The 9,081-nt window shown below is 44.6% G+C and overlaps 2 long non-coding RNA genes across 8 annotated transcripts; one reads left to right on the top strand and one right to left on the bottom strand.

Annotated features, from left to right (window-relative positions):
* Nucleotides 1-378: 378 nt before the first annotated feature.
* Nucleotides 379-5,554, bottom strand: LOC120699254. Of its 7 annotated transcripts, none has more exons than XR_005685339.1 (6): nt 5,423-5,554; nt 5,119-5,334; nt 4,718-5,025; nt 3,774-3,892; nt 1,785-2,004; nt 379-640 (listed from the first exon to the last, which is right to left on the bottom strand). It is a non-coding gene; the product is annotated as an uncharacterized LOC120699254 (long non-coding RNA). The 7 variants fall into 7 exon arrangements; XR_005685343.1 differs by lacking the exon at nt 5,423-5,554 and having other exon boundaries at nt 4,718-4,820; nt 4,912-5,025; nt 5,119-5,359; XR_005685341.1 differs by lacking the exon at nt 5,423-5,554 and having other exon boundaries at nt 1,785-1,963; nt 5,119-5,359.
* A 2,504-nt stretch (nt 5,555-8,058) lies between these two features.
* Nucleotides 8,059-8,875, top strand: LOC120701479. Its single transcript, XR_005686119.1, has 3 exons — nt 8,059-8,236; nt 8,303-8,397; nt 8,736-8,875. It is a non-coding gene; the product is annotated as an uncharacterized LOC120701479 (long non-coding RNA).
* The last annotated feature ends 206 nt before the right edge of the window (nt 8,876-9,081 follow it).

Here is a 9,081-nt window from a genome sequence, read left to right on the forward strand (position 1 = left end):
CCAGGTGCAAGTGCCTGCAGTCCAAGGCCTTGTAGCAAATTGAACCACATCTGCCAGGAGAAGACGTAGGAGATCAACAAGTGATCTAGCGTTTCCTCAACTTGGTCGCAGAGGGGACAAACTGTCGGGTGTCGAAGTCCTTTTCTTGCAAGGCGATCAGCTGTCCAACATTTCTTGCAAGGTGATCAGAGAGGTTACTGCTAACTATTATAGCATCATTTAATAATGGTTGCAAAAGCATTTTTCGATACAATAGTTTGGAGCAACTAAGTACAGTCGTTGCATTTAGTTGTTTTTGCATCAGCAAGATATGTGTTGCAATGCATATCGCATATGACATATTCAGATAATATATATCGTTATTTAAAAAAGGAATTATACAAGAAAATGAATTGTATCATTATGAATAAGACAGGAATCCATGAACAATTGTTCCATTGGTAAAAAATATTATGTAAAGTGCCCACACATTATCTGAATTCAAAATAGTTCATAAATAGCTAGTGTTTGGTAACTAAGACTACGACAACATCTATCTTATATAGGCTAGGCTAGAGCAAGCACTCCTCTGCACTCCATGAGTCCTTGTGTTGACATTAAAGTCATCCATGTCCGAGTGATCCATTTATATTCAAATATCCTGCAAAATATAAGAACTCGTTTGCATCAGCAGTACTCAGTAGCGAGTCTTTATTTTTTTAACAATTATTATGGTAGAGACAAATAATTGCCAGCCATGACAAATGTACTGATAGTAGATGGCAATGGTATAATAGAGTGAAAATACCAATTGACTGTAGGTAATGGCATAGACTAATATATGACAAAGTAGGCACATAGATAGAATTATATATAATGGGAACATATCTAGTGCAAACCACAACTTTGTGAAAACCTATACAAACCATGGTAAAAAAGTCGTCTAAATTCACACAAAAAATTACACATCTAGATGATATGATGATACACAACCTTGTAAAATATCTTGTTCAAACTCGACTTCGTCTGTGAGATATGAAAAGAACAAATTTCAGGCCAGGAAGTAGTCCAGATGATTTGTTAGAAATTTATTATTTTTATATCTCACAAATGAAGTCGAGTTTGGACAAGATATTTTACCAGGTTGTGTATCATCATATCATCTACATGTGTGATTTTTTTGGTGAATTTAGACGATTTTTTTGCCATAGTTTGTACGGGTTTTCACAAAGTTGTGGTTTACACTAGATATGTTCCCATATATAATATGGCATCAAATATGTCCAGTGGTACAATTTTGGAGCAGAACTCTAGACTAACATATTATTCTGATTCCAAAGTGTATCAAGTATGTCCAGTGGTAGAATTTTGGAGTAGATGCTGCTATCGCTATTTATTATGCACAGTGCACTTTCTCCAAGTTTTGTAGGAAAGAATAAAGCTTCAATGTTCAACTATCTATGGGCCCACATCTAATGTCACCATAGAATATATGGTTGTGAACATATTTTTAATTGTTTCTTAAGAAAAAAAAACACAATGCACGAAAATGAAGGAAAAAAGAAGACATACTTGAACTTCAGATTCCATTATTTCCTGGCAACTAATTCTATTCCTAAAAAGGAGTAAACACAAGGCCACGTTAATTCTGTAGATGAACTGGCGTTCAAATGAGAAAGACTACACCCATCCTGTAAGCATTGATTATATACATCACCGTACCATGAACAGAGTAACTAGAAATTGGTGCTGCCGAACACAACACCATCAAAATTAAGCCTATAAATAGGAGGCATCACGGTCACCTGTTGCACCTTCATTGCCAAGCCCTTCACTGATGCCCTCAAATGAATACTTTTCTTCTCCTTCCCCTTGAATAAAACTTTCAGAAAACCCTTTATGAAGCAAATGAATTGTAACTTCTTTAATTGTTCTGTACGACATTGTCCAAGACCTATCATTGCCCGAAGACATGCTCCCCAATCTGATCAATAAAAGTCAACACTAATTGAAGTGATCAATGGTCTGCATAAATGACAATGAAAAAGGCACATAATTAATGAAATTAACGATCTGTACAATAGATGTGTGTACAAATATAATATATATGCAAATGTGCGCTCACAAATTCCTAATAGGATGTTCTCTACTGATTACATTTACTACATGTCAATTCTATTAGAAAACAGAAACTTTATTTAACACACACACACACAAATTTAACTTAACTAGTAGCATATTAAATTATTTTTACTTCCTATTTGATGCACGGTGCCTAGAACTCCAATCGAAGCTCAAAAATTTTGATTCAGATTTATTTGCATCCAAGCCATCGGAGCCCCCAACCCTTTCTTAAGTAGTCTTACTGCTAGCACAATTACACAAATACTTTGTACAATAGGTTCCGCCATGAGTCCCCAACCCTTTGCTTAATCAGCCATGAGTCATGCATTAATAAGACAAATAAACAAGATATGAGCCCTCATCAAACTATACGTACCTTCGTGCCCCTGCTGGTGGCCGTGTGCCGCACGCCCAAAAGCAGGCAGCAGCCGGCGGCCGCGACGATCTACTACGAGTCCAAGAGATCAAAACCAGCAGGCAGCCGCGCGCCGGCCGAGACGATTCCGATCGATCTTGTTCAAGGCGGAGGATGTCCGACGATGCGCCTGCCGCTTGCCTCCCTGTTTGTTGCCGCGCCGGCCCTAGCTAGCTTGATCGCGATCCTCGGCTACCTCGATCCAATCACGACAAGTCCCCTGATCATGCATCGTTTCTTTTCTTCCTGGGCCCACGTGTTGTTTAATTGGGTCCACCCATATTTGACCCAACCAAATCTGTTTAGGCCAGTCTCAGTGATGACACTCCTCTCACATTTCATGACACTTTTCTCTTCTCTCTCCTCATACTATTGGTACATGTTAGCAAATTTAATGTACATGACACTCTTATGACACTCCCACTAAGATTGGTCAGTTTCAGTGGAGATTTCATGAAGAGTTTCATGACATTAAATATCATCAATTTTGCTGACATGACAAGAAGAGAGAAAGGTGAGGTTTTATGAGATGTGAGAATAGTTTTATCACTATGAAACTCATATGGCATGATTATCTAATTCTCAGTCTAGGTATATGTGTTCATAAAACTCCCACTGAGGCCAGTCTCAATGCGGTTTCATGAAGAGTTTCATAACATTATTAAATACAATTAATTTTGCTGACGTGGCAAAGAGAGAAAATGATGAAATTTTATGGAATGTGAGGAGAGTTTTATCACCATAAAATTTATCTAACACAGTTACCTAGTTCTCAGTCTAGGTAACTGTACCTATGAAACTCCCGCTAAGACTGGCCTTAGTTGCAATACACAGATCTATTGCAACGAAGGGAACTAGCACACATCAACAAATATAATCAATTGGGAAAGCACCATCTTCGTGCAACCACTTAGTTTCTTGTTGCAATATAGACACAAATATTGCAACGCACGCGATTATTTAATGCAACGCAATAAAATCGTAACAATATTGTTGACTACTCGCAACCGCTTTAAATTTTGTGGCAATAACCCTTACTTATTGCAATGAAAAAAAAATTATAACAACCACAATCAAATGTAGCAATAGTATGAGCTACTCATCCATATTTCAAATGGTTGCGATTGCATCAATTTTTTGCAAAGAAATTACAAAATAGTCACAATAACACCTATCTATTGCATCACAATTTGTGTTGTCGCAATGGAATTGGTGGCATTAGTCCTAAAATCTAGTAGTGTATATGAATGCTCACCTAGCATATTACCTAGCTCAACGAAGAGATCATTGAGGTGGTCGCGTTTAAGCTTCTCCCTCTCAGCCTAATGAACCTTCTTTGGGGCCGCCTTCTTGCACTTCTTCCCAGTGATAGGCCTTGCACATGGTTAAAAAAGAACTGATGAGGACATTCTCCATGGTTACCCGCTGGCAAGACGTAACAAGGAGGCCTAGTGCCGTTGTGGTCGGGCGGTGAACATGTAAGTCTCTAAAATCGCACCTTGCTTAGATAAGGAGGAAACCACCTTAAAAAGGAGAGACACCCTTCACTAATCAGACTAGTCTTTTGGGGGCGATTGGGCCTCTCTCCGAGTGCGTGTGCCTAAGAACTGTTGGGCTCCGGGCAACCCTTGTTGGGCCTCGGCCACCCCACTTGGGCCGGATGTATCATCTGGTATCAGAGTTGGGTCATTGTCTAAGAGGGTGGGAATAATGAGGACATCCTCCATAATTATCCGCTGGCAAGACGCAACAAGGATGTCTAGTGCCGTTGTGGTCGGGCGGCAAACATGTAAGTCTCTAAAATCCCACCTTGTTTAGCTAGTGGTCGGGCGGCGAACATGTAAGTCTCTAAAATCTCACCTTGTTTAGCTAGGGAGGAGAAAGCCACCTTAAAAGGAAGAGACACTCTTCCCTCATCGGACTAGTTTTTTTTGGAGCGATTAGACCTCTCCCCGAGTGGGTGTACCTAAGAACTGTTGGGAACTGTTGGGCTCCGAGTAGCCCTTGTTGGGTCTCGGCAACCCCGCCTGGCCCGGATGTATCATGAACAAACATGGGAATCAAATTGCCAGCAAATAGAAATTTGATGATTTCACTAGGGGTAGTTGTGCAGATAATGCGTAAGTTTAGGACACTCAATGATCGAAATTGTGCTTCATCTTACATTAATTTTTTTACAACAATGAACTTCTCAAGTACCTAGCTCTGTCAATGTGATAATCTGCACCAGAAGCTTCTAAAGCTAAGGATAGATATCCTTATCTTCCAAAATCGAACTGACCGAACCCTCAAAAAGATAAATCTGCACCAGAAGTTTAGGAAACTTCTCAAGTACCCTCAAAATCGAACACAACACCAAATGGAACCTCCAAACTCGGAGCCAAGTCCGTTACCCATGGAGCAGCTTGTCGGCGGGAGCCGTGATGACGGCAGTGGCGACGCTCCCCCTCTATGACGGGACCATTGGGGCTGGCAAAATCTTTGCACCAATCAACCTCCTCTCCCCCCTGCTGGTACCGATGAATCAAGAACCCACCAAATCAATCACTCCTGGTTCAAACTCCAATAGAAAGAGGGCGCAGGGGAAGCAAGAGGCGCACCTCGAAAGAGAACGCGCGAGACAGTGGCGATGAAGCGTCCGGATTCGGGACAGGAACACTCGTGACTCGCGACCAAAGACGCGACGAAGAGGCACGGAGCGCGGGGGAGGCCGGAGGTCGGAGGCCGCCGGAGCTCGAGCGAAGCGCGGCGGAGAGGAACGGCGCGGACGGCAGGCCCGAGTGCTCGGAGGCCAGGTGAGGCGGCGACTAGGAGTGCTAGAGAAAATGTTGCAGGGTTCAGTTTAGGTAGAGTAGAGTGTCAGGGCACCCAAAGTAAAAATCTGAATTTAAAATATGAACCTACCCGAACTTCGATTCAAGTAAGAATCTATGCTCAAAATCGAAACCCACAGATATCTGAAACCCAACGGATAATTCCAAACTCGATTTTTTTTTTCTTTACAAACAAGCAACAACATTCCGGCAACCAAAAATAGCAAGCCGTGCGGGTCGTGCTCTTGGCGTCTGGCGAGGCACGAGCAGCGAGGTCGCGACTCGCTAGTGGTGGCTCGGGGCTTCGGGTAGGTGCGGCCGTGCGGGAGCGGGCAGACTGGACTGAAGGCCGGGGTCGAAGAGTGGAGGCTGCCACATGCTGGGCCGCACAGACACAATGCCGTCATGGCTAGCGAGGCTGTGCGGCCGCTAGTCTATTTAACTACAAGATTAACTCCGCTAAGATTGATTTCTCATATGTTAGAAAATTGGCTCTCAAAATTTGATGACAATGAGAGGCGTGTCATGTTGGTGGGGGCAACCACATTATATTGGGCTATTTGAAGATGTCGTAATGATATTATTTTTAACAATATCAAGTATTCTTCATTTACGCAGGCTGTTTTCGGGGGACCAAATGGTTGCGCCTGTGGACGCACCTACAGCATGACGATATGACGAAGGTGCTGTTCCGAAAGACAAGTCTTGCTTTGGAGACCATCACCTTGGACTTGAAAATAGGGGGTAGAAGCATAACCTCAGAATTGATTTATATCCTTTTTTCTTTAGTTTTTCCCCAATTAGCCAATGGACGGCTCTATTTTGTAATAATCTTTTAGCCGTATACACTTTGTAGAAGTCGAAACTCGTTTCCATTATCTAAAAAACTATGTTGACAAAAATCTAGTTCGGGATGGCATTTTACCTGCGGGTGTGGGTACACGGCCCGATGGGTGAGGATATGGGTGTGAAATATTATCAGTAGGTGTTGACATTATTTTTTGGCACGTGACAATCTGTTAGTCGAGCGGCCGATGGAGAATTGGCTGAGGCTGGACTGAAAGGGGAAAAGGGAAGACATTGATCCTTTGGGCCACGATAGGCGTCGCAGATGATGCAGCTAAGGAAGGAACTAACGAAGCGCCAGCAAGCTATCGTTTAGATTATTGTATCGTTTAGTTAGGCGAGTTAGTTTCCTGATTCGCAAGGTGTATTCTTGCCGTATCGGCAATGGGGTCTAGGTTTAGGTTATAAATACCAGACCTTCGTTATTTGTAAATTTTGATCAACCACATCGAACCAAAAATATTTATCTTTATGGATCTACTTTTCATGTCAGCGGCTTCACCAAATCCCTAATTGCAATAGATTTTTTCCTGTATGAGTTTTTCTCAGCAGACACGTTCATGATTTGCTTGTAAGTTCCAAGTCGAATTGAGTGGATAGGCCCAAGTTGACGTCGCATCGCTTCTTCCTCTGTCTATAGTACTCAAAGTTATTGAGCACGTTAAATCCATCCAGCGGGGTTTAACTGTTCACAATTTATCGATAAAAATTATCAATCTATTAGATTAATCTACTTAATCTAGTTTTTTATTGCTTTTATCACTAGTTATCGGTAATTGCTTAGATCTTGTTAGGTTAATCTATTTAATCTGGTTTGTTTTAAGTTCTTACCATAAGTTATCATGCCTAGATCTGCTCGCTATTGGATTTCTTCACGACCTCGCGACCATAGCCGATTGAATCTGGACCTAGGTGTTGCTCGCAGGCTATGTCACTTTAGACGCAGCTTGCTCTCCTAAATCGGCTGCTCGAACTGATGTCATCGATATTGGCTGGCTAGCCGATAAATCCCACCCCCACTACTACAGAATACATCATCGCAAACGCCCCATCACCGCCGGTTTGTTTCGAACCGGCATTGATAGTCTATCACCGCCGGTTCGTAATACGACCCGGCGGTGATGCTCTCGAGAGCATCACCGCCGCGTCGTATTACGAACCGGCGGTGATATATTAACATCACCGCCGGGTTGTAATATGACCCGGCGGTGATGTGTTCTCCACCTATTTTTTTCATTCTCCCCTCCCTCTCTCTCTCCGGTATTTTTTTCCTCCTCCCCCTGGCGTCCGCCCACAGCCCTCCCTCCCTCGTGGCGCCGCCCTCCTCCCCATTCCCCTTCCTCCTCCCGTGCCCTCCCATGGTGGCGGCGCCGGCCCTCCGCCCCGTCCTCCTCCCTCGTCCCGCGCCCTCCCATGGCAGCGGCGGCTGGCCCTCCGCCTAATCCTCCCTCCTCCCACGCCCTCCCATGGCGGCAGCGCCCGGCCCTCCGCCCCCTCCTCCTCCCTGCACCCTCCTCCCGCCCCCTCCCGTAGCGGGGTTTGGGCTGCGGATGCGCAGTGGCGCGCGGCGCGTGACTGCCGACGGGCATGGCCGAAATTTTCATCCATTCCGGTTTTTATCGCTTCACGTCCGATCCGAGACGCACGCTCTCTCACTTATCTGTTCTCTCCCCAATCTTATCTCTTCTCTCCCATGGCACACACGGTGGCCTTGCCCTGCTCCATCTCCTGCTCGTAAGCGGGGGCGTCGCTCCGCGCCTGCTCGACGCAGGGCTGCAGGGGCCGTGGGGGCCTCGCCCTGCGCCTGCTCGCCGTGGAGGCTGCAGGGGCAGCGACCTCCTCGACGCCGGGCTGCAGGGGCTGTAGGGGACTCGGGGGGCCTCGCCCTCAGGGGATGCGAGCTCCTCGACGCAAGGCTGCAGGGGCCGCGCGGGCCTCGTGCTGCTCCTGCTCCTCGAGGATAGGGGCGGCGAGCTCCTCGATGGAGGGCTGCAGGGGCCGCAGCCCGCGGGGACCTCGGCACCTCGCCCTGCTCCTGCACGCTCCCGGTCTACCATAGGTAAGCATGAGAAGCTAAGCATAGTTTATAATTTAATTGCTTCTGCATTTGACAACTCTTGCCCAGATCTGCATCCACCATCACCAGATCTGCCCATCTCTCCAACCTCACTGGGTCACCACAGCCTCCAAGCTCGTCATCTTAAGCGACCTTGTGAAGAGGTGAGCATGACCAGTGACTTGCCCCTCCTCAGGATCTGTATATGTAGTGATTTATTTATGCAACTTAATGTTTTTCCCGTGGCAAGGACGCAAGGTTTTGTCTTAGTGCTTTGGTTATTTACAGATGAGTGGAAAATCCATTAGTTTACATTCTAGATATGTTTTCCTGTCCTAACTGTTACTTTCAAGCTGCAGATATATGATAGATTTCATAAATGGACTAGGTTATATTATTGAACAAGGCCTAGACTCTCAGTGTTTAATGCTTCTGGCTTTTCTTTCAACTAACTATGGCTCGATCGAGTTGTTTAAGCTGTGTATGTGTTTTGAAACAGCAGATTGTGCAGTGTTTGACGAACTAGTAGAGGATCTCACCTGGAAGGTCGCCAAATGAAAGCAAGGTATCGAGTTTCTTCCTCTTCCAGTTCACAAGTATTTCACTGATTCACAAATTTGTATGCTTTTGATTTTTAGTTTACTTGCAGCTTTTTTTGTGCCTTTTTCTGAATAATTCAAATCATCAGGCAATGTGGGATACTGAGAGCTATGTTGGTAGATTGTGTACTCTTCAAATTATGTTATTCTATTTTTAAATATAGAGACTGAATGCCACTCAAATTTAAAGCGCATTGCACCAATTGCCAAGAGAAAGGCATAAGGTATTTGAGTCGAGAAACGCACTAT

The sequence above is a fragment of the Panicum virgatum genome, chromosome 3K (genome assembly GCF_016808335.1).
Source record: "Panicum virgatum strain AP13 chromosome 3K, P.virgatum_v5, whole genome shotgun sequence".
Lineage (NCBI taxonomy): Eukaryota > Viridiplantae > Streptophyta > Magnoliopsida > Poales > Poaceae > Panicum > Panicum virgatum.